The sequence below is a fragment of the Pan paniscus genome, chromosome 14 (assembly GCF_029289425.2).
Source record: "Pan paniscus chromosome 14, NHGRI_mPanPan1-v2.0_pri, whole genome shotgun sequence".
NCBI lineage: Eukaryota > Metazoa > Chordata > Mammalia > Primates > Hominidae > Pan > Pan paniscus.
The window spans coordinates 41,479,855-41,506,056 of NC_073263.2; the positions used below are offsets into that span (position 1 = coordinate 41,479,855).

Genomic DNA, 26,202 nt, shown 5'->3' on the forward strand with positions numbered 1-26,202 from the left:
GCAGCTCTATCTGGTTCTTCTACAGGTCTTTCAAACATGGTATGTTCAAAACAGCATGGTCTCCCTCTTCTCTACCCCTGTTCTTCTGGGTTAGCTGGGTTAGCTGGGAGGAAAGGCTTTGCAGATTGAAGGCAGCCCTCCCAATGTAAAAGGGATTCTTAATTTATACTGCTTGTTAATCATTATTTGGCAGGATTTGTTTCAGAATGTACATCATATCTATATAATATATACATAGTATATGTATATCATTACATATATGATATATACATATGTATATATTATATATAAAATATATTTAAATTAGCCAAGTATTAGATGAAGTTTCCTTCACAAAAATTGAATTGCCAAGATTTTTTAGAGCAAATTATATATTTAGCAGTCATTTCTAATGGCACTCACAAAACTAAAGCATTAGAACCATGACACTGATTTTTAGCATTTGTTTTTGTTTATGTTGTGATATATTAAACAAGTGTATAGAAAGTTCCTGGTTTAGTTGTGCCCAGCTTAGCTCATTTCTCTTGCCTGAGCTCTAATGATGCTGCTGTAAAAGTGTCCCTTTTTTGCATCAGCTAAGAATTTTCCTCCTGACTTGGGATCCCTCTCCCTCGTGCTAATGCAGAGCCTCTGCTACCCAGAACGGCACATCTCTTTCACATGTGCTCTTGTTTCTTACCCCTCATCACTCCTGGTCAGTTCCTGCCTCATTCTAGCAGGGACTCTCTCTACTTGTCACTGTGCCCAAAACTGGTAAGGGAGTGGACTTCCTAATTCTGCAGAATTGTGATACAGAAAAAAGATTTAATGTCTGCTTTCAAGGTGCTCAGAGTCTAGAGAAATGGAAGAAAGTTACTAAAAATGCTAAGTTAAAGCTATATGCTGAGGGAACGCTGAAGGAGACCTCAACCCAGGCTGAAGATCTAGGAAGGAATCAGTCAGATGGAATGGATGGAGGGCTGGCAAAGAGATGAGGCTCGAGAGGAGATAGGAGCCAAATAAAGGGAATTTAAATTTAATCCCCCCAAACATTGGGTTCCTCAATTAGGAGAGTAACATGATTAGATTTATCTTACTTATAGCATGGAGAATGGATGGGAGGCATAAGGGTACAGGCAGAGAGAAACATTTGGGCTGCAGGTGAGAGATGGTGAGAGCCTGAATCCAGGCAATGGCCATGGGATGGGGGGGAATTTAAGAAACTAGGGAGGAATTTAAAGACCAAAACAATATCACATAAGGAATGATGGGGCATATGGCTCAGGGAAGAATAGAAAAGGCATTTGAGAGAAAAGAGGGAGAGAGGATAGAGGGAAATAACAGAGGAAAAAATGGAGAGGAGAGATGGAACTGGAAGAAACGAGGAAAGAGGAAGAGAAAAAAGCAGGGAAATTTTCATTACTGCTCTTTCCACCATGTCCGCCAGCCTGGTTGTGTGCTTGTAAGGCAATTGAGAGGGACCGGGGAAACTAAGAAATGGTGAAAAACAGAAAAATCAAAATTGAAAATGAGAAGTGGGGAAACTTATTCAGCCTTATTTTTCATATCCATCCTCCAAGCCCTTGGTCCCCTCCTCCTTTATGACAGCTTCTGTTTCCATTGTTGGGTCTTTTTTATATTTTAAGTAACCATGTTGAATAGTATTGTGAAGGGAGGTGAATAATCCATTTACTTAAAAATGTGTTGCTATGCATTATATCTCTAAGTATATTTTATAGTAGAAGAAAAGGTAACTTCTTACAGTTCCAGGTACTTGAACTTTACCTTCACCCAGAAAAGTAGAGTGTCATTATTTCAATGGGAATATGGACTGAGTTCCAAACAAATGTCTTACAATTAACTTTTCGGGAAAAAAATCTGTCTTTGAGCACAGTACTAACCATATTAAATATATACACTATGAAGAAGAAAATCAGGAAGTGCTTTAAATGCTCTCTTCTTTAAACTTTGGCTTGTTCCTGCTGATTACTCACTATTTGAAAGTACATGATAGTTCTATTTAAAAGAAAAGTGAGAAATTCAGTCAAGAATGTTTTCATACACCCATAAATATTTGGCACTATATGGATAATTTCTTGCATTGACATAGAAAGGGACTCTCAAAGCCCATTTACATCTAATAAGGCATCACTGGATGCAACTAGTTTCCAAGGTTATGACCCCTTTGAAAAGAAGAGACTGATAAGCATCTTTACTGAGTTTGGCAGACTGCCCTTTGGATTAGCTGTTGATATGCCACATGTGGTACTTCTCAAAACAGAACAACTCATGTTTGAGGAATATATCAGTATTAGAATTTTGTGTAATTGTTTTATGAGGGCTGTAGGCCATGCACCCTCTGTGGGTGGCATTAGGGTTTCCTCTGAATGGCATGGACATTCTCATGGTGAGTCATCGTGGGGAGAGGGAGAGGTCAGTATTGGAGGAAGACTTGAGGATACAAAAATCAGGCCTCAGACTTTCTTCTTTTGGGTCAGGGGTCAGTTTGGCTGAAATGGTGGGGCAAAGTGATGCTGAGGCATGTCTGATGATTTGGAGTGAATACCTGGAGGCATTGAACTGTGTGGCAGACATGGGAATGTGTAGCATTCAGAACTCCAGCCAAGGAAGACTCATGCCCAGCTACGAGGAATATGGTTAGCTGACAACCTCCAACTATTCAGTTCTGCAGGTCCACCTCAGCTTTTGAGTCAAGGTCATGCACTTCTTTCTCTTCTCTAGGTAGCCTTAACCCATGACTAAGCAAGACTGTGGTCCAAGGGTCTAGCCCTTTCTGCCCAAAGGTGGGCTCCTCTCAAGACAAGCTTTGATCTGGAGTTCCTGCTGGGCAGAAGAGACTTTGTTAGGTCTGCATCTCAGTAAGATGGCTCTCCTAGCCAATCCCAGCTCTTCCCTTTTATTCCCACTGGAGGTGGGAATAAGAGGTCTTATTCTCCAGTAAATCTTTTGCACTCTCAACTTCCTACGTCTGCTTCCCTGAGGACCCAACTGATGACACACCCTGCCAAAAGGAGGCAGGCAAGGAGAGAGGTTGGGAGTGGTCACTCCCAGAGGATCCGCCCACCTTGGCCTCCCAAAGTGCTGGGATTACAGGTGTGAGCCACCGCGCCCGGCCTGCGCTCTTTTCTGATTCATGTAACTCTTCTTCTACTATCTGGGCTTTCTCCTCCAAATCAATATTTCCTACAACAAATATTTTCTTACATGTAAGTATTTTTAAAAAAAATTTTTTCCCCTCTGATCAATTTGTAATGAGTACTGCTGCATTTGTCTGTTATTTTTAATTACTTTGCATGATTATGATAACTTTTCTTTCTAACTTCATCTTACTATTTCTATTTTTGTTGTGCATTTTAACATACCTGGTGAATCTCCTTCTAAGCCATGGAAATGATCTATAGTAGTTCACACTCTGTTTTTGGATCTTCTTTTCTTTCTTATTGAGTCCCTTAATTTTTATTTTTTCCTGTCCCCAGATATTTCTTATGCAAAAATGAAAATAAATTTAAAACACTTACTAATTTTTGCTTTTGTTTCAACCAGTCAATGCTTCCCATGAGAATAAAATAGTCAGAAATCCTTACTTTGTATTTTATTTATTTTTTTTTTTTTGAGACAGACTCTCACTCTGTCACCCAGGCTGGAGTGCAATGGTGCGATCTAGGCTCACCGCGACCTCTGCCTCCCAAGTTCAAGCAATTCTCCTGCCTCAGCCTCCCAAGTAGCTGGGATTACAGGTGCCTGCCACTAAGCCCGGCTAATTTTTTTTATTTTTAGTAGAGATGGGGTTTCAACATGTTGGCCAGGCTGGTCTCGAACGCCTGACCTCAGGTGATCCACCTGCCTCGGCCTCCCAAAGTGCTGGGATTACACACATGAGCTGCCATGCCCAGCCAAAATTCCTTATTATTCCTTCATCTGGTGTAAATTCTCAGCTGCCCTGAGCAAGTGACTGACTGGTTATTGCTAAGCCAGCTTTATAGTAGTAAGAATAATTATCCTTGGATTTCTTTTTCATGTTCAATTTTCTCTTGGACTTTATTTCTAGGCTTTGTATATTTTCTAAGGGAAATGAACAATGATTTTGCTGGCCTTTTTTTGTGCTTCAAGCTCTTTACATTAAGCTCTGTGTCTGAAGGAATTTTTCTTTTATTCTCTGTACCATGGGCCAGGAAATAGTTTAACCAATGTTTTCTAGAAATTGTATTCTCTGGCTATTATGCTGTGTGAACAATTTAGCAATTTCCTTCTACCTGCCATAACCACAGAAGGAGAATGGAGTAATATTGCTCTATGAAGATATTTGGATCTAACCTCTATAGCTGAAAGAGAAAAATTGAAGTTAAATGGGCAAGATTCATGTTTATTTTTGTTTGAGTTATTTATTAACACATGATAGGAACAGTTGTACTATGAAATGCTTCATTATTAGTTATGTAACATTGTTTTTACTGGGATACTAAAACCTTTATACTTTCTTAGTTTAGAGCAGTATTTCTAGAATGGTTTCTACCAATTTTTTCCCTTGAAATAGTTACTTTTTAATATAACTTAACATGACTATTCAAAATTCTAACAGCTCGATTAAGTGAAAAAAAACTTTGTATATTGACCAATGCTATCTTTTTTGAAAATGTGTAATGTAATAGAAGCACAGAATTTAGACAGAAGGGCCAGGCGTAGTGGCTCATGCCTGTAATCCCAGCTCTTTGGGCGGCCGAGGCGGGTGGATCATTTGAGGTCAGGAGTTTGAGACCAGCCTGGCCAACAGGGTAAAACCCCGTCTCTAAAAATACAACAGTTAGCCAGGCATGGTGGCGGGTGCCTATAATCCCAGCTACTCGGGAGGCTGAAGCAGGAGAATTGCTTGAACCCAGGAGGTGGAGGATGTAGTGAGAAGAGATCATACCACTGCACTCTAGCCTGGGCAACAGAGGGAGACCTCATCTCAAGAAAAAAAAAAAAAAGAATTTAGACGGAAAATCAGGAGATTGTCTAGTTTAACTTCCTATAGAGTGCACATTCTCTCCAGCCACATTGTTGAGATATATAATTCAGTTTTTGCATTTAGTTTTTGCTTGAATGCTTCTATTGTAGAGAGCTCTTATGAAAGCTCACTTTCGTTAAAAAAAAAAACAAAAACTCTAAGATTAAGAAAATCACTTAATTTGAATCCAAATCTGCTCTAGAACTTCCATTTGGTACCAGTTTTCCCTTTTGGAGTCACTTATATCATGCCTTCTCTGTTCTGCATGGCAGTGCTTTATATTTAAATATTGAGGTACATATCTCCTTACTTTTCTCCTTTCCAGGTTAAACACTGACACTCTCATCAGCCATTTTTTATGGCTTTCAACTTTTTCTCCACCTCACCTAATTCATGAATGATGATACTCTTAAATGTGATGTGTAAAGTTATACTCAGTTCTTGCTTTAAAATATATGTGTAAGAAAGTGAAAAGACAACCAACACAATGGGAGAATATATTTGTAAATCCCATGTCCACTAAGATACTTGCATCCAGAATATAGGAAGAGTTCTTACAACTTAAGGTTAAAAAAAAAATCCAATTTAAAAATGGACAAAGAACTTGAATTGACATTTCTCCGAAACAAAAAAAAGACCTAAGGTCAATAAACATGAAAAGACACTCAACATCATTAGTCATTAGGGAAATGTAAATCAAAGCCATATTGAGATACCACTTCATATTAGTAGAATGGCTATAATAAAAAAGATGACAGGCCGGGCACGGTGGCTCCTGCCTGTAATCCCAGCACTTTGGGAAGACAAGGTGGGAGGATCACCTGAGGTCAGGAGTTTGAGATCAGCCTGCCCAACATGGCGAAACCCCATCCCTACTAAAAATACAAAAAATTAGCTGGGTGTGGTGGCAGGCGCCTGTAATCCCAGCTACTCAGGAGGCTAAGGCAGGAGAATTGCTTGACCCGGGAGGTGGAGGTTGCAGTGAGCCGAGATCGTGCCACTGTACTCCAGCCTGGGCAACAAGAGTGAAACTCCATCAAAAAAAAAAAAAAAAAAAAGACAGTAACAAGTCTTGGCTAGAATGTGGAGAAATTAGAACTTTCTTACATCACTGGTAGAAATGCAAAATGGTACAACTACTTTGGAAAAATAGGTTGGCCATTCATCAAAAGGTCCAACACAGCCACCCCATTGACTGGCGAAGACATAGTGGCTGCAGCTCCGAGGAAAGGATTGGGAGAAGGGTGCTTCTTCTCAGTTCTATTTGGCAAGTAAAATGTGTCTTTTAAAATCAGTGATCATATGTGACTTCTAGACATAGAAATCTGCTAAAGGAAAGCTATTATTTAGTGGACTGAAAAACGCAGATTTCATTTTATTTCTGGGCGGAAACATTTTTTAAATACTTAACTAAATTCATTTCCATTTTCCAATCTAACTTCTCCTCATCAGCTCCAGTTACCCTCCTGAAGCAGAATAAAGGGTTTTGTGTCCTATGTGTGCTCCCTAGGGAGCTCCATTCAAATAGAGAGAAGCCCACCCTCCTGCCAGAGCTGCCGTCCCAGTAGAGTTGGTAAACGTCATCAGATGTATAAGAAGGTCCTGTGTGTGTGTCAGCAAATAGACTAAGACGGGAAGCTTCCCTCTATCCCTCTCCTCCTCCCTCCTTTTTATTTCTATAAAACATTTAAAAGCACCCAAAGTGAAATACTGGAAGCAACAGGACAAAGAGATCCTCCTTATCTTCTTTTAGCCACCTGAATCCCCTACTTAGGAGCAAACCACTCTCTATTATCCTTGACTCCCAGCTGCAGGCCTCAACCATCTTCTCTATTTATTCCCTTCTCCAAGAGCATCCTGGGGAGCTTATGCCCTCTGCTCCCACTTTAGTCAGGAGCAATTGCAAATTTTCAACTCTACCTTTTCATCCGGGGCAAGCTCAGACTTGTGAGCCCTGTCTGCCTATACACAGCACATAAATATGAACAGGGTCTTCTATTCACTACCATTGTTGCTACCAGTGAATTTTTATTGAGGACCTACTATGTTTTAGGGATTCTGCTACATTATGTTAACCCTCAAATTACTTGGGAGCCAGGATCTGTTTGTATATCCATTTTACAGACACTAACATGCAGCTTTTTAAGATTTTTTATTTTTATTTTTATTTTTATTTTTATTTTTATACAGTGTCTCACTCTGTCATCTGGGCTGGAGTGCAGTGGTGTGATCACAGCTCACTGCAGCTTCAACCTCCCTGGCTCAAGCGATCCTTCCAGCTCAGCCTCTCAAGTAGCTAGGACTACAGGTTCATGCCACCATGCCCAGCTATTTTTTGTATTTTTTTGTAGAGACAGGGTCTTGCCATGTTACCCAGGCTGCTCTTGAACTCCTGGGCTCAAGCAATCCACCCACCTCAGCTTCCCAAAGTGCTGGGATTACAGGTGTGAGCCACCACACCCAGCCTATGTAGCTTTGATAAGGTTCTTCACATAGCTAGATGATGGAAGACCCTGGACCCAATTCTGTGTATTTCTACAGCCCTGGCTCATAGCTATCATACTATTATTGCTTTTACATGTTAGAAATTTTGAAATGTTGAGTTCTGAACCAGTATTTCTGAGGGGTCTTAAAATATGAGCTTGGTGAAGTGGCTCATGCCTGTAATCCCAGCACTTTGGGAGGCTGAGGCAGGCAGATTGCCTGAGCTCAGGAGTTCGCCATCAGCCTGGGCAACACGGTGAAACCCCATCTCTACTAAAATACAAAAAACTTAGCCAGGTGTGGCGGCATGCGCCTGTAGTCCCAGTTACTCGAGAGGCTGAGGCAGGAGAATTGCTTGAACCCGGGAGGCAGAGGTTGCAGTGAGCAGAGATTGCGCCACTGCGCTCCAGCCTGGGTGACAGAGTGAGACTCTGCCAAAAAAAAAAAATGCATAACATAAAATTTACCATTTTAACCATTGTTAAGTGTATAACTCAGTGTCATAAGTGCATTCACAATGTTGCATGATCATCACCACTATCCATTTCCAGAGTTTTCATTGTCCCAGGCAGAAACTCTGTATCCATTAAACATTAACTTTCCATTTCCCCCTCACCCCAGCCCCTGGTCACCTCTATGCCACTTTCTGTCTCGATTAATTTGCCTAGTCTAGGTAGCTCATATATGTGAAATCATATAATATTTGTTCTCTTCTTGAACCAATACGTTCTTTGCAGAATAAAAATATGATTGATTCCACCCTGCTTAAGACATCCCTGCCCTTCACTCAATGTGTAGCCTTCCTGAGTCTCAATATCCAGCTCATCCTTCCAATCCTGAGCATTTCTCTGGACTCATCCATGGTCTTTCTGATCATGATCCCTGCCAGAATCACCTAGCAGTACTCTAAATTCTGGTCTCTTCTACATACTCTGTTCAGATGCTACCATACTCTGCACATATAATACAGGCAAAACATCCATGCAGCACTTTACTGTTTACAAAGTGCTCTATTGTGCATATATCTTATTTGTTCCTCACAATATCCTTCTGAGGTAGATAGTGCAGCATTTGACAAATGAGGGAGCTAAGAATTAAAGACAGGGTGACTTACCCACATTTAGGCAGCTAGCAAATGCAGGACCAAGAGTCTCAAGGCCCTGGGCTTCTCTTTATAGCTCTTGGTCTTCCCCACAAAGTCTGTCCCCCTCCCTCCTTTTAAAGAGGCTCAACTCCTGAGTTGGGCAGATGAATGCTCAGGAATGGCTTCTGTGTGTGGGCTGGGGGCAGGTAGGAGGAGGGATCAGAAGGAGGGAGAAATCAATTCAGTTTTTCTCCCTTTAGATTCTGAGTTTATATTATTGTTTCCCCAATAATTTAGATTAGGTAAATCCAAATCCTGTCTATTGCTTATTGCTGTACTATGGTTTACAAGAAATAAAATGCACGGAGTTATTCTAGCCAAACACACACTTTGCTAGAGTTTCCTTCTTGCATCTTTATCTGCATTCCTATCCTGTTGCACTGGACTGGAGAACACAGATACCTTCAGAAGCAGTGTCTGTCTTCCTAAGCCTGTGACCAGCTCTAAACAGCAAACATCTAAATCCCACTCTCTTTGGCCTTACTCTATTTCCTCTTAAAATTCTAGAATCAAAGATGTCGCCTAAGATGGCACATACAGCCTGTGCCTTATGCTGCAAGACAGAAAGTATAGAGAATGCACATGAGAGTAGAAGATGCTTCTGAAGTTCTGTCACAAGTCCAGCTAAGTGTTTTAGCTCTTGGCCCTGAAGATCCCTGCCCAGTGGACGCTGGTATGAAAGGGCAAAAGCTGAGTGTGTGGCTAACACTTCTGCACATTCTGTATCATAAATTACCATAGACCTGTAGGTATCAATGGGGTTACATTAATGGCAGTTACCCAACTCCTTTGGATAAATGAACTTCTGCCCCAACCAGCCTACCTATGAGTCCCCCTGCAAAGGTTCCTTCAGAAACTTCTGTGAGTCCTCAGAGAATGTCTTTTATGCCCTTGCAAACCTTTCTCCACTGGGTACCACCACCTCACACTTGGCATCCACCAGCTTCCTGGGGCTTCAGCACCTCCCAAGACAGCTGATGCACAGAGTTTTTGAGGTGCCAAAAGTTTATACTGTTCTGTTACAAAGCAGGGGCTTCTTATGTGTAACACTCTTAGAGGAGGTGGAAAGCTGATCTAGTCCTGTGAGTTATACAAAGTTAAGTATCTCCTTTAATATTTCCTTTACAGACCTCCTCTTCCCAATTACCTAATATAAGTCCAGTGGGTTCTGTCTGGGTCAGGAAACAAATTTGAATATTAGGACTTGACATTTAATATTGATATCAATGTTGTTTCCATAAGATTCCCTCCTCCTCCAACTACCAACATTTTCTTACTGAGTCCAACTCTTATAACGTCTAGCATCCGCTTTCTCCAGGATGAGTTTTCTTCAAGAGGCCTTTCAGGGCTTAGGAAAATGTGCTTCTGGAAAGTTCATCCCACTGTTTTGCCAAAAAAATGTTTAGACACATCTGATTTCAGTCTACCTGCTACACAGGTGTATTATTTCCACAGTGGCCCTTTCCCAAGCAAGACAGAATGTTGATACAGTCAGGAAGGCGTCCCAGCTGCAAAATAACATGAAGTCTGACTAATAGACTTTTAGGGTGTCCCCACCCCAAAATGGGCTACACATCTTCATGTCTCACCTGCCTTTATCTAAATAATGGCATGAAGGCCAGGCATGGTGGCTCATACCTGTAATCCTAGTGCTTTGGGAGGCCAAGGTGGGAGGATTGCTTGAGGCCAGGAGTTTGAGGTTGCAGTGAGCTATGATCATGCCACTCCACTCCAGCCTGTTGCACTCCAGGGCAATAGAGCGAGACCTGTCTCTAATAAATAAATAAATAATGACATGAAGCTAACTAATTAAATGGACAGTTTAGGACCTCAAGACTTTTTACAAAGTTTTTCAGCATGACCCCTAGAAAGCCACTACAAAATTTTAGGAAATTGCATCAACTAATGTATACCATGTCAGACTATTCTCTAGGTCAAGAGTTCCTCTGGTATTTCAGTATTTCTCCAAGTGTGTTTTAAAGAATACCAGTCCTATCAGATTTTCTGAAACACGCACACACACGCTGGAGATGTTGCATGCTATATCTGACTCTTAGAGCTCCACAGTGCACACTGGCATTTGAAAGATTCTTAAAAGTCATACTGTAAATAAGCTTGTTTACTTTAACTCACTGCTTCCAAAATTTTTTGAATACAAGAACATTTTGAGGCATAATGCCTGTGAATATCTTATGGAACTGGGGTTCTATGGCATATATATTTTGGGAAAGGTTGACCTACTCTATTTTTTTTTCTTTCTTTCTTTTTTTTTTTGAGATGGAGTCTTGCTCTGTTGCCTAGGCTGGAGTGCAGATCTTGGCTCACTGCAACCTCTGCCTCCCGGGTTCAAGCAATTCTTCTGCCTCAGCCTTCCGAGTAGCTGGGGCTACAGGCACGCACCACCACGCCAGGCTAATTTTTGTATTTTTAGTAGAGATGGGGTTTCACCATGTTGGTGAGGCTGATCTTGAACTCTTGACCTCATGATCCACCCACCTTGGCCTCCCAAAGTGCTGGGATTACAGGCACGAGCCACCGCACGTGGCTGACCTACTCTATTTCTTACGTTAAACTAGCTGTGTTATCCAACCAAGCTTATCAGGTTGAGTTGTCAAGCATGAACTGTTGATAATATAATACATATGATGTCATGCTAGCAGTTTAACATGCTTCCAAATGGTTCCTTTTACCTTTGAAATTTATTAATAGAAACACTTTCCCTTTAATAAGATCATAATGTAATTTCTTATTCACATAGATTAAGAAAAATAATGTTTTAGTTTAATATATGGCAGAGTTTTTTGAAATAAGTAACAGTTTGGCTTCTTAAAACAGAAACATATCTAAGGAAAAATAATATTATTTAAAAAGTTAAACTTAGTAGCAAATAGAAAATATTAAAGAGAAGAATTTTGTTAAAAAAAAAAGCATTCCACAATCAGGCAGGAAATAACTAGACTATAATATTATGGTTACCAATAAGAACTAAAATGAAATCAGTATCTTAGACATGTACCAAGGAGGAAAAAAATAAGAAAAAAGAAACTATTGAATTGTAACTGCTAACAACCTTCCACAAAGGTAAGCAATTCTGAGGAGGCAAATAATTGAACAGAACCCAAGTTCAGGTTATATGCTTCATTAAAATTTGTGGTCTGTGAACAGAACATTCTCAAGTGCCTCATGCCTGGACTAATTTTCTATCATGTCCACACAGACACATGCAGAGTCATGGTGATCAAACACTCAGCAGAGATAACAGCCAAATATGGCCAGCCTCACGATAATGTTGGAGAAGCAGTGCAGACTGTGGCCTGGAAACCCACAAGGTAGACCTGTGGGCGGTGACAAATTGGGCCTCTGGTAGTGCTGTTAGCATTTTGCAATTAACCACGATATCATACTTCACTCATAGACGGCAGTCTTTCTGACTTAAGGGTGGATAATCAGTAGCTTCTACGGCTACAGCAGGATTACACATGAGCCTACATAATTATCAGAAAATATATGTCTCTAAATGCCTGCCTCAGAAACAAACAAGTGTCATCATTTATATACGTATTGGATCTTATGTAAACTTTTAATTTACTTTTAGTAGATATTTTAGATCTGGATTCCCAAAAGAAGAGTGCAAAATTTTACTTGTGTCTTTCTCGGATCTGCTCATGATTTGAAAAAAAAATACTGGTGCTATTTTGTTACTGTTATATAAAAAAACAGAGGTTATTGTAGAGCACATGTAACCCAATGAAATGAGATTCTTGACTGAAAAACCTTTCAGAGTGTTGTAAAGATGAATGGGGGAAGCACAGTAAAGGGAATCTCTATGTGTAATTTGATGGCTTCTGGAAGAATGAAACCTCAAATACTATGCTCACATGAATTTTAAAAGTTGCTTTGGAGATAAAAATCTTCAAAACTAATATTACATATGAGAATTTGAGCAATAAGGGTTTAGAAAAAGAAGAGATTAATCTACAGTTTACAAATAGACTATAAAATAGAGGCTCTTCTAGAAGTGAAAAAATCACAGCATTGTAGGTGCAACAGTATTTGGATTCCGAATATGTTTGACATTCAGCTCTTGCCACATTCTATATGTAGAACAAGGCAAACCCAGGGCCTAGACATGAACATGGAGGTAGATGGAATTTGACATTCTGATATTAATATTAATTTGGACATTTATTTTAGGGGATGAAAGGGTTCTATTATAGATAACCTATTATCACTCTGTGAAGACTTGCCTGTTGAAAACAAGTCCTGGTGATTGTGTTTTCTTTCTGTATCACAATCTAGTCAAGTGGTTAATAATCTGTACCAAACAAATAAAATAAAATAAACACATTTATTAAAATATGTTGTATTCTAAAAGCTAGGCTCATTTCCAGCATGTGGCCTATCACTGAAGCTCTGAGTTCTTAAAATCGTTGAGTTGAGAGTTTTTTTTCTGTGAAAGTGCTTTAATTCTATGAGGACACAGTAGGACTCTCCAAGGAAAGAAACTTACTAGGGAACTCTCATACCTTTACATTGATACAATCTCCCTTTTAAAAATCGTTTTAATTGTGGTAAGATTCACTTAACATAAAATTGACCATCTTAACCATGTTTAAGTGTATTGTGTCAAAGCCATTAAGTACATCCATATTACTGTGTAACCATCACCAACATACACCTCCAGAACTTTTCATCTTGCAAAACTGTAACTCTTCACCCATTAAACAACAACTCCACTTCTCCCTTCTTCCAGGCCCTGGCAGCCATCATTTCTGCTTTCTGTGTCTGTGAATTTGACTACTCTAGGTACTTCATATGAATAGAATCATACAATATTTGCCCTTTTTTGACGGGCTTATTTCACTTAACATAATGTCTTCAAGGTTCATTCCTGTTGTAGCATGAGTCTACAATCTCCTGTTTCAGTGGGTAAACAAAAAAGCAGCCCTAGTCACTTAATCTTTTTATATCCATATAATATTTTATATCAACTTACTTCAAAGGGACTCTATAAAACTTTGCCTGAGTTGTGATTTGAGTCCCCTTTAAGAGAAACCCATAATAACAAAGCAGTGGTAATGGAGGTGATGGCAGTGGTGGTGGTAGGTTGACTACATAATAAACAGGAGGAGGCATGAAGACAAGAGGCAGTTTTGACTCTATGTTAAAGACCACCTGCTCTACTCCCAGAGATTCTGGATCCACAGATCTGGGTGAGGTTCAAGAATTAATATTAAAAAAAAACACAAAGAATGTGGAAAATTCAAATTCTTCTCTGTATAGCACTGTACTGGCTCTGTTTGTGACTTCTGCTCACCATCAGCTGCTACACAGATAAATCAAATCCATTCTCTTTGTCACTTTCAAAATTTGAATTTGTCTCCTTTGCTTGAGGCAAAACACTTCAGTTTTGCTTAAGTAACAGACTTCATTTTATGTAGTTTTTAGTCCTTTAACATATAGTTTTCTTTCTTGTAGATATCCATTAAGTGTCAACATCTATTCAAAACGAGGCATCCAAAACTGCTCCTTGTTCAGCATCATTACCCAAAAGTCTGCCTGTGGTAGGTAGAATTCTAAGATAGCAGGTGGAATTAAGTTTGCTCATCAGTTGACAGTAAGAAAGGAAGATTACCCAGGTTAGCCTAACCTAATCACACGGGCCTCTTAAAACCAGAGAGTTTTCTCCTGCTGGTTGCAGAAGTCAAAGAGATTCAAATCGAGAGAGGGATCCACTGAAAGGACTCTTCTCCATTGCTGAACTGGAGGGAGCCACATGGCAAGGACCCGAGAGCGACCTCTCTGAGCTGGGAGTAGTTCCCTGCTGAAAGCCAGCAAGAAAACCAGACCTCAGTCCTACAACCACAAGTCCTACAACTGCCAACAACCAATGGTACTTGGAAACAAGATTTCTCCCTAGCTGAGGCTCCAAGAGAGGATGCCAATATCTTGATTTTAGCCTTATGAGACCCTCAGTGGAGGACCCAGTTAAAACGTGCCAGGCTCCCGAGTCACAGAAACTGTGATGTTTTAAGCCACTAAATATGTGGTAATTTGTTATACAAATATAGATAATGAATATACTGCCCCTTCTATTTTATATTCCAACAATACTTATCTATGTGCAGTTTCTGAACTTAGTTGCTCTCTTGGTCTTGCATAGCTTTGTTCTCGACATTTTCTTGCCTGGAGTATTCCCTTTTATCTGATCAGACGTCAGATGGACAAACTCTCAACTCTTGATGTTCAAGACACATCTCAGGCATTACTGCCACCAGAAAACGCCACTGCCTTCCCCGGGCAGACTTCCTGTGTTTATTAGTCCCTTCTGCCTATAGGAATTAGAGAGCCCTGAAAAACTACAGGCAGGAGAATTTTCAGTTAGCAACTTTACGATTTTATGGAAAAACTAAGATGTTGAGGACTGAAATTGGGAATAAATGTATGAAAGTCCTCATAGATATTTTTATATTCCTTTAAATAATACAAGCAGTTTACTATGTAATGATAGGAACAATGACGTTCTATATATCACACTGGCAACATTGGCGGTCTGCTTTTTGCATTTACCACTTTTTGCTAAATAGATACTTTTAAGGATTTTCTTCCTCTGAAGTTTCAGTGAGATGCTTGTGAATGCCTCCTGTTTTGTTCCACAGGCATGTGACTGTGTAACTGGAGTTATTGGCTTGGGGAACAGGAGCCAACCTCAGTATCTCAGAGTACCAAGAGGCTATAATAACCTTCCTGGTAACTTCATACCAAACCTCAGACCCTCCTATACTCCATCCTCCAATCATTCGAGCTCTCCCTTTCTTCTGGCTCTAGTACTAGAAAGCAGGATGCAAACACCACGAATTTCATCTACTTGATCTTGAGAATTGTAGAAACTCTATCTCTGCACTCCTCTTTACTTCCTTTTTCTATCCTAATCCTTAATTCCATTTTCTAATTAAAGTATATTCTGCATGCACAAGGACTACATCCCCTAATCTTTGATAATTCCCAGATGCACAAGTACATCATGGCAAGGAGCAAGCCCCTATCATAAGACAGAGCCCCTAAGGCTACAAAGAAGAATAATATGCAATTCTGTCTGTTTTCAAGAATTTCATCTACAGATACAAGCAATCCAATTCAGCAGATAAAGCGCTATCCAGAAATTCAGGCAACAAATTGAAGTTGATATAGATGGTATCAATGAGATTCAGTATTTATTAACAGGTATCCAATATGCAAAGCATGGAAATTGGAATTTAGGTACAGAAATATTTCAATATGGAAGCAGACATCAGGGAAGTCTGCTAGGAGATGGCAAGGTAGGAAGCAGGGTACTTGGAAGGAGGTTCAGATACAGGATTTTAGTCTCTGGTAAGAAACTAACAAGAGCAAAGCCGAGTCTCAGTTCTTTGGGGGACTGGAGTACTGATAAACAAAAGGCAAGGACTCCCACATGGAAAGTCAAATATGTGACCCACTTACTAGAAGGAGGCCACAAACCAGGGGCTTCTTCTTGAAACAGTTTTTAAAACTGGAGCAAGCCAGAAACTCCATGTCATTCTAGAAATCTACTTGAACAAGTATGCAAACATATACGTGCAAAGCTGTTCACTGTAGCATTGTTGGTAATAGCAAAAAATTTAGAAACAATTGAATGCTCACCTGTGGAGTCCTGGTTACATAAATGATGGGATATCCAAACAGGGAAATACTTTGCATCTCTTAGAATCAATGAGGAAGCTAGCTCATATGAACTGATATGGAAAATTTCCAAAATGTACTATTAATTGAAAAAAATTGAGAGACAGGATCATAAGAACAATGTGGTATCACCAATGCAAAAAGGAAAGGATACACAGTACCTGGACAAGATACACTTATGTAAACACATACACCCGTGCTCACACACACACAAACCCCTGTGTATATGTATTATCAGTGTCCATTCCAGGAAACAAAAACCATTCTAAGTATTTCAAACAGAGAGAATTTAATACAAGAATTGGTTAAAAATTGTTGCTGATCCAAAGGGGGAAGGGAAGGGAAGTCTACCCAAAGGTGAACAACGTTAGGAAACCAATAACATCTAGTGGAGCAAAAGGGAACATTATTTAAGCAAGAATCCACAATTGCTGTGGTGCTAAAGCTGCTGGAGGAATGTCTAGGATCAATCCTAAATACTCCACATTCCAACCATGACATCCCGTTTATGTGCTTTCTTTTGGGCCCCCATTAGGCTGAGGGAAGGTCTTAAATGGCATTCTACTGGTTATATTATTAGTCATTTTATAGAATTAATCAATTGTGTCAAGGGCAGGGATCTTATATTAATCCTTTTGGCTTTTTGTTTATTAGATACACTCCTTCTGTTTTGTAAATGTGGAATGACTTAAGGCTTTGCTTAACTCGTTAGGGCAGAGCTGGTGGGGAGAATGGAGAGGAAGCCTCATATATTATCAAAGACAACTAAAGCCAAGATATTTACAACAATAATCTACAAATGATTTTATTTTAGCCTCTCTGAAAAGAGCTTGTTTAAAAACTGAGTGAGGAAAGTGTTGGGATTTTTTAGATTAACTTTCCAAACAGAAATGTGTAGTATATTTTTAAAGGAGACAAGTGTATTACTTCTTTATGAGTCAGTTGAACCAATTTCATCATGAAGGTCTCTGTGTGTGATGTTTCTTGGGCACCCGTTGAAATCCTCCCAGCCTCACCTGTCTCTTATTCCAGCTCCTACTGCGGCAACCAGTTCTGTGTGGGCAACAGTTTCCTGCAATCACAATCAGACATTGCCTGGCCTCTCTGCACATGGCCGTCTCCGGCTCTCTAGCCCGGGCTTCTCTGTCGACACTGAGGGCTGCAACAATCTGCAAAGGCAGGGCCAAACCCTTGATGAGATAAATGCTTTTTCCACTTTCCCCCTGGTTGGGCAGCCCTGAGTTTCACAAGGCAGTCCAGCGGTCCTGTGAGAGGGAGTGAGCAAACAGGAGTGCATCTTTGTATTAGCTCTCCCCCGTCATTCCTCCTTCCTGAATCACACTCCTCAGTAAAGTACTTCAAGTTAGGTACAGTATTTGTTTCAGGCTCTGCTTTAAGGGGAACCCAGGCTATGACAGTCCCCAATAGACAATACTATGGCTCTGATGATGGTCCAATTTGGTGATGGCTGGGAGAAAAATGCACTGAAAATATGATCACCGTATGTTACATGGCCAAGACCTGAGCCTGATGATTTTGTTATAATATTCATGAAACATAGTAAAATGGAAAAAATCCACAGACAGGAGGAAGAACTGGAACCAGAGACTCAAATGCTATCAGGACTTTCTCTACAATTCTCATTTGCTTTGTTTATCTCTCTGTCTTTCTGTTTTTCTGTTTCCCTGTCTCTGCAGTTGCATCTGCTTCTCTGGTTCACATGGTAAGAAAGTATCAACGTTGGGCAGAGGGGACTCTTCCCCCTTTTCCCCCTATTTCCAAGTGCAGGCACCTCTGTCAAGGCACATCCTCTGCTTTCTCTGCAGCCCTACACCTCAACCTCTCCCCAGGGAAGGAGTGATTTAGCTGATTTGTGGGTTTGGAGAAAGAGATGGAATATATGTGGCTGAGATGCATCCTTTCTTCTCTCTGTTTGGGAAATGAGTATTTGTTTTTCTGGGTTTTTTGTTTTTGTTTTTGTTTTTGTTTTTGAGACAGGGTTTTGCTCTTGTTGCCCAGGCTGGAGTGCAATGGTGCGATCTCGGCTCACTGCACCCTTCACCTCTCGGGTTCAAGCGATTCTCCTGCCTAAGCCTCCCGAGTAGCTGGGATTACAGGCACCCACCACCACGCCTGGCTAATTTTTGTATTTTTAAGTAGAGACGAGGTTTCACCATGTTAGCCAGGCTGGTCTCGAACTCCTCACCTCAGGTGATCCACCTGCCTCGGCCTCCCAAAGTGCTGGGATTACAGACGTGAACCACCACGCCCGGCCCATGCAATGAGTTTTAAAGAGTCAGACCCCTACTGGGAGAGCCAGCACTAGTGCAGCTGCGCCTATGACTGGGTGAGTAATTCTCTTTAATTCAGGGGTGGAACATAAGTAGGTCAATATATCATATTCTCTCCTACCATCTCCAGGCTTGTTTGACATTTATTAAATATGACATCTTGATCTCCAATGGTCTGAGTCCTGCATCTATCTCTCAGTTGGTTCTGAGCTTGGATGCATATTAATATGTGTTATTATAATACATATTAATGTGAAATATATTAGTATACATCAATAAATATAGCAGGGGTTTTATATATTGATCCTCCTAAGACCTTCCAGTCACCAACATCCTCCATCTTTATATTTACAATTTTTACACAAGAAGAGAGATGATTTTCTTTTCACTTCTACTTCCAAATTTCCTGGGGAGGGACTCTAGTTAGTGCAGAATAAACCCTGACTTGGGAGGCAAGAAAATAGGATTGGCTAAGTTTGGATCAGATGCCCACTGATGAACCAAACATCTATGATCAGAAGGGTAAGTCAATTTCTAACACAGCATCTCTGCCCAACCACAGCTGTGCTACTACCATGAACACAAGCCATGTACAGCCCGTTAAGCTGGCCAGTGATACCAAGGTTCTGGGCAGGACTGACTAGCAGGGACAGTACACACAGGTGCATGTGGAATTCATGGACTTCCTGAGCTACTCCATAATCAAGAACATGAAAGGCCACAGCTGGGAGGGAGATGTGCTCACCCTATTGGGGTCAGAGCTAGAGGCTTGCAGGCTACATGGAACCTGCTACTTGGTCTTGGATAGGTCGACCACTTGGCCCGCATGGAATATCTGTTGCTCTTAAATGAAGTGTTTATATTGTATGAGGAGAAAATTGGAACATGGGTGATCCAACTGCATCTGGGTAGATGGCATGGGAGGAGAGACAGTTCTTAAAAGCAGACAAGCTTTGAGGCCCCAGATTTAGAGATGTCCACTTCTTCCCCCAGCAATCATTCTGAAATTTCACCTCTGCCCTCAGTTTCCCTATCATAACTTCACGTTGCCCTACTTTGCCTCAGAAAAGGAACTCAAAGGCCAGGCACAGTGGCTCATACCTGTAATCCCAGCACTTTGGGAGGCTGAGGTGGGCATATCACTTGAGGCAGGGAGTTCGAGACCAGCCTGGCCAACATGGTGACATCCCATCTCTACTAAAAGTACAAAAATTAGCTGGGCGTGGTAACAAATGCCTGTAATCTCAGCTACTCAGGAGGCTGAAGGAGGAGAATCACTTCAACTTGGGAGGTGGAGGTTGCAGTGAGCTGAAATTGCACCATTGCACTCCAGCCTGGGCAACAGAGTGAGTGACACTTGTCTCAAACAAACAAACAAACAAACAAACCAACAAACACAAACAAACAAACAGAAAAGGAACTCAAAGTCTTAACAGAGAAAATAGAGGCTGACATGAATTGCACAAATTTCCTCCACTCCCACACAGCCAATATCTGCCTTCACATGTCCCTTACCTTCTTCCCTCCTGTCTCCATGGAAAAGATATTCTTCTTCCTGGTGTGGTATCTATGAGGTATTATAGTTGCTGTAGACTGAATGTTTAAGTCCCCTCCAACACTGTACCCAGAATTCATGTGTTGAAACGTAATCCCTAATGTGAGGGTTTTTGAAGGTGGGGCCTTTGGGAGATTATTAGGTCATGACGGTGAAGCCCTCACAAAATGGTTCTGTGTCCTTATTAAAGAGATCTAGTGACTTCTCTCACCCCTTCCACCATGTGAGGACAAGGTGGAAAGTGGCCATACATAAACCAGAGAGCAGGCTCTTATTTTTTTTTTTTTGAGATGGAGTCTTGCTCTGTCACCCAGGCTGGAGTGCAGTGGCACGATCTCGGCTCACTGCAAGCTCCGCCTCCCGAGTTCACGCCATTCTCCTGCCTCAGCCTCCTGAGTAGCTGGGACTACAGGCGCCTGCCACCAGGCCCGGCTAATTTTTTTGTATTTATTTTTAGTAGAGACGGGGTTTCACCGTGTTAGCCAGGATGGTCTCGATCTCCTGACCTCGTGATCTGCCCGCCTCGGCCTCCCAAAGTGCTGGGATTACAGGCATAAGCCACTGTGCCCGGCCACCAGAGAGCAGGCTCTTATCAGACACCAAATCTGCTGACACCTTGATGTTGGACTTCCCAAACTCCAGAATTGTGAGAAATAAATTCCTGTAGTTTATAAGCTACCCAGTTTATGGTATTTCATTATAGTAGCCCAAATGGACTATGACAATAATGTAATGTTGGATGTAGAAATCGGATGGCCTGGCTGTCAACCCTGGCGCTACCATTTCCTAAACTAGTGACATAATCTTTCTGTGTCTTGCACCCCTCGTGTGTCGCACTCTGCATAGAATAGTGGCAACAACTCAGAGGGCTGGCTTGAGGATTCCATGAAAGAGTGGACACAAAGCCCACGGCCTGGTGTGGCATCGCAGCAGCAACTCTCACTATGCTGTGATCCCCAACCAATTCTCCATCACTAAATCCAAAAGATACTTTTCACTTTTAATTTCCTTGACCTCTGTATGGTGGCTGGCATTGTTGTCCTTTCTCCCTGGCATTCTTACTGCCCTTGGTTCTCATTTTATTACTTTCTCATGATTTTCCTCTACTCCTTCAACCACAGGTTCTCAATATCCATCTTGGAGTTCTCTGTCTTTACTTGCCATTTAAACATCAAGGCTCTGTCATCAACTCTCTTCTTTCCTCATTGTACATATTCTGCATAATCTCACTTACACCTACATCCTTGATAACCCCTTGGGATGGGTTTAGATACATCTGTGTTTCTAGACCTCACCTCTCCCCTCAGTTCACAGACAGTTAATGCATGGCCAGATGCACCCAGTGCTTAAATAGGTTCAGAGTGCTTTTATAAATCGAATAAAGGCAGGTATCTAATGGATTCATGTTTCAGACATCTAATTATAAGACGTTACCACCTGTACATTCTATAGGCACCATAGACATCTAATGAGCAAAGCTGAACTTGCCATATTCCTCATCCCATAAACAAGTTTTCTATCCTTCCCTCTGTATCCACCTACTCTACTGCCATAACCAGAAACTTCTTTCTCCCCTTTTCTCCCATTAAAACACCATTTGCCTTTCACAAGTCTTGTCAGTCAACTTCCTAAATTTCTTTTGGATTCATCTCTTTCTCTCTATTCTTGCACATTATCCCTACCTAAATATTCGCACTTCTCCAAGTGTGCTCCCTCTTTTGCTCAAGCTCCTCTGTATGTTAGAAGGCCTTTTCTCCTTTGCCCACTCTTCTTTGAGGTTTAGCTTCGGGCTTGTTTACTCTGGGGAACCTCCTCTCCCTTCTCCACAATAAAATTAGGAGCCCCTTAATACTCTTTGTAGCCAATGCTTGTGATGCTCTGTGCCACAGCTTCGTGGCCTGCCTGGGAAGGGGCTCATGTGCTTTGCCCACTCCCCACTTCCAGTCCTCTCTGAAGCTTCCCTCTGCTTTGCTGCCTCTGGGCTTTCTCTGAATCCATAGGAAGCTGCTCAGCTTGGTTACAGAAGCAACATAGAAGTGTGGGGACGCTAATACACCCCAGAGGCAACCACCAATTAGTAAGGGGCTGGAATCAGTGGATCCTCCAGGGAGATGATTCTGAGGCTCGTTCTACCCAGTTCTTCAGAGGGACTCCAGTGGGGTTGTGCCCCTGATGCCCACAGTTGCTCACTGACATCCTTTATCAGCTTTTTTTATCCCCTCTCTCACCCTCCACACTCTCACCTCTGATTCTTGGAATGATCACCTAAGTAAACACTCATACATCATATTTTTCTTAGGCTCCAATTTAGGTGGGTGGGGGTACCCAAACTAAGATATGCTCTAATAGCCTCTAGTTTATACCATGAGCATAGAATTTATTATATTGAATTATCATTGCTACTTTACTTTATTCATCTTTGAATATTTAATACCCAGTGCTTTGATATAGAGCCTGGATTAAAATAGACATTACGTAAAATATGTAAAAGCAGGTAGAAATAGAGAGAGAAAAAGACTTTTTTTTTTTTTTTTTTTGAGACGGGGTCTCACTCTGTCACCCAGGCTGGAGTAGGCAGTGGCACAATCAGAGCTCACTGCAGCCTCAGCCTCCAGGGCTCAAGTGATCCTCCCACCTCAGCCTCCCAAGTAGCTGAGACTACAGACATGTGTCACCCTACCTAGCTAGTTTATTTTGTATTTTTAGTAGAGACAGGGTTTTGCCATGTTGCCCAGGATGGTCTCAAACTCCTGGGCTCAAGCGATCTGCCCGCCTTGGCCTCCCAAAGTGCTGGGATTACAGGCCTGAGCCACCACACCTGGCCGACAAGGAGACTTTTGGCCAATATCACTTGTGCTTAGTGCTGGCTATTCCTACTGCTGTACTTTTCACTTTGTGAAAGTATAAAATTTAAATAATGCAATGCAAATAAAGAATATTACTGGAAAATCGTCTCAAAGTAAAACACAGGCACAGGGTGGGTTTTTGCTTGTCCATTCATGATAAGGGGACTATGAGACTGAGCCGCATCCCATTGTTACATCACTTTGTAAATTACATCACATCTTAATTGTATGCATAGTCGCAGATTCTGTGTGAACATTTGGTTGATAATTTAATGGAACAATGGTTCTTTGGGAGATGCCATTAGAACAAAATACCTGTGGTGGAGACAATAATAAAGACTGAGTCAACAGAGGCACCGCCATTGAACTTTCAACTTCCTCAAGAAGTTTGGAAGCAAGATTGGGTATCAGTGATGGGGGCTTGGGGGATATTAAAAAAGTGATACATCTTTTACTGGAATTTCACAGGTGAGTTCTTCGAAACAACTTTAGACAGGAATATGCCTCACTAGTGAATAATAACAAAATCTAGGACATAATTATTTATGAAGTTCTCATCCCAGTAGCACCTAAATACTTTAGAGATATTTGATGTATGGTCTAGATTCACCCAGAGCTTTCTTGGACTCAGGGTGCATTCATAAATGTAATAAAGGTAAATGTCTAATGGATTCATGGTGGAAAAGAGAGAGAGAGAGAGAGAAAGAAAACAGAAACAACGATTCATTGCCAAGGCATCTGCAAATGTTTGATTGTTCCACACTACCCAAATACCAACCTCAGGAGAAATACTTGTAATGGAGCATAAGTAAGTGAGATAAAACTTCTTGGCCTCAGAAGGAGATTAGTGCCAGGAAATAAAAGAGTAACTTAGGAGAAGTAAAAATTAGTCATAGTAGACTCATATCTCTCTTTTGATTTATTTCTTTTTTCTTCCATTTTATGTTTTTTATTCTGCTGTTTTTCCCCAGAAGTTCTTTTGTTTATATTCAGAAAATCCAGATAGCCAGGAATCCTTGGTGCAAATCATTTTCTTTCAAAGAGACTTGTGCAGTTACTGATATTCCTTTCCTAGTCTATTTCACTAAGGCCGAGACTATCTATAGAGATGGATTTTCACACAAAATGGATGTTTTAAAAACTTAAAACACAGCTATATTTGGATCTGTGAACTATAAACAGCAGGAAACCTGCGAGATTCTAAAACCTGTTATTTCCCTCTTATTATCTCTGTTTTACAAAGCTCTGTGTATTCCATCTTCAGAAACTACCTCCATTCTTCCAGTTCAAGAAAATTTACCTTAACATATTGCTAAGGCTTTAGATTTTTCTGACTTTACCCCCAGATGTCACCCCAGAAATGATGCATACCACTCAGTACAATTTGCATCATTACACAAAAGGGACTCTCCTTGGAAACCTTTTATGCACTTCTAAAACATAATAGCATTAAAAGAAATGTGTTCTTTTTAAGATAATAACTGCTGTTAACTCCCCCACTAGAGCTTGCTGAAGCATTTGACAATTAACCCAGCTTACTACTGGCTTGAAATGATTTGACAATGGTTTAACTCTTTTGGGAAATGCTTTTTCCATTTTTTTTCCTTTTTAGTGCATTTTAATACATTTAAATTTCATCTCTATTCTTCCTCTACACTTATCCCTTAACACACGACTACATTTTTGGTTATATGTGTTTGTGGTTATTAAAAACATATAGAATCATTGTGTTGTGGGGTGAATTATGTGTCCCAAAATTCATATGTTGAAGCACTAACCTCTAGTACCTGAGAATGCTACTGTATTTGGAGACACAGCCTTGAAAAAGGTGATCAAGTTAAAATGAGCCTGTTAGGGTGGGCCCAAATCCAATATCATTGGTGTCCTTATAACAAGAGCATATTTGGACATACAGAGACACACTAAGGATGCATGTGCACATGTGAGGGCACAGGAAGTAGGCGGCCATCTGCCAGCCACAGAGACCACTCCTGTTAGCACCTTAACCCCCAGAACTGTGAGAAAATCAGTTTCTGTCGTTTAAGCCACCCAGTCTACAGTATTCTATTATGGCAGCCCTAGCAGACTAGTACACCTAGATTCTCTCTGCTGCATCCCATCCACGGAGTCGTTTCAGCCTTCACTTGAATAGTTAGTGGGGCCACTCCCCACTATTTCACTTAGGGCAGTCCTTTGCACAAGCATTTCCTTCTGTTCTGAGTTACTAGGATTTCCCACAGTAATTCCACTGCCTGAAATGACATCACAATACGTACAGAGATGTCCTTTGATTTTTATAGAAACCCAGTGCTTTCAAAATTGGCCAGGCACGGTGGCTCACACCTGTAATCCCAGCATTCTGGGAGGCCGAGGTGGGTGGATCACTTGAGGTCAGGAGTTGGAGACCAGCCTGGCCAACATGGCGAAAACCCCATCTCTACTTGAAAAAAAAAAAAAAATTAGCCAGGCACAGTGGCACGCACCTGTAATCCCAGCTATTCAGGAGGCTGAGGCAGGAGAATCTCCTGAACCCAAGAGGCAGAGGTTGCAGTGAGTCGAGATCGCACCACTGTGCTCCAGCCTGGGTGACAGATCGAGACTTCACTACAAAAAAAAAAAAAAAAAAAGAAGCCCAGGGTTTTTAAAATAAAATCAATAAGTTGATTACAAATGTCCCTAAATGACTGAATATCCAGGCAGTGCCTCTGAACTCTGTTGCACTGTCCACATACACTTAATTGCTAAACCCAGATTCTTCTGCCTCCATCACAAGATTCAAGACTTGCTGTTCCCTTCCTATTCTCTTAGTCAATGTGGTCTTAACTGTCATCTTGCTGGTTTTTCTGCCTCTAACTTTCGGTAGTTCCTACTAAAAAGAGATAGTCTTATGAACACTGGAGGGGTAGAACATGCTGTGGCTGATCACCCACTTTTCACCATCCTATTTTTATTTGATGAGATTGAACTACACTGAACAACAAAGCATGCCTTTTTAAAGAAGGAAAAAGACACCCAGAGGCAGTAGAGATGCTCCATATGAGGAACATAAACTCTTTGCCTTGTATATACTGTGTGTTGCACCAGCTTCCTAACAAGGGTCCATGTTTCTGTCCTTGTACCACTACAATCCACTGAAATCCGAGTAGCCCAAGGATGATTTTAAATTCTAAATCATATCCGCACAGGCCCCCGCC

The 26,202-nt window shown here is 41.1% G+C and overlaps 1 pseudogene; it reads left to right on the forward strand.

Annotated features, from left to right (window-relative positions):
* The first annotated feature begins 19,026 nt into the window (after positions 1–19,026).
* On the forward strand, positions 19,027–19,455 carry LOC112436885 (small ribosomal subunit protein eS28-like; annotated as a pseudogene).
* Positions 19,456–26,202: the final 6,747 nt, after the last annotated feature.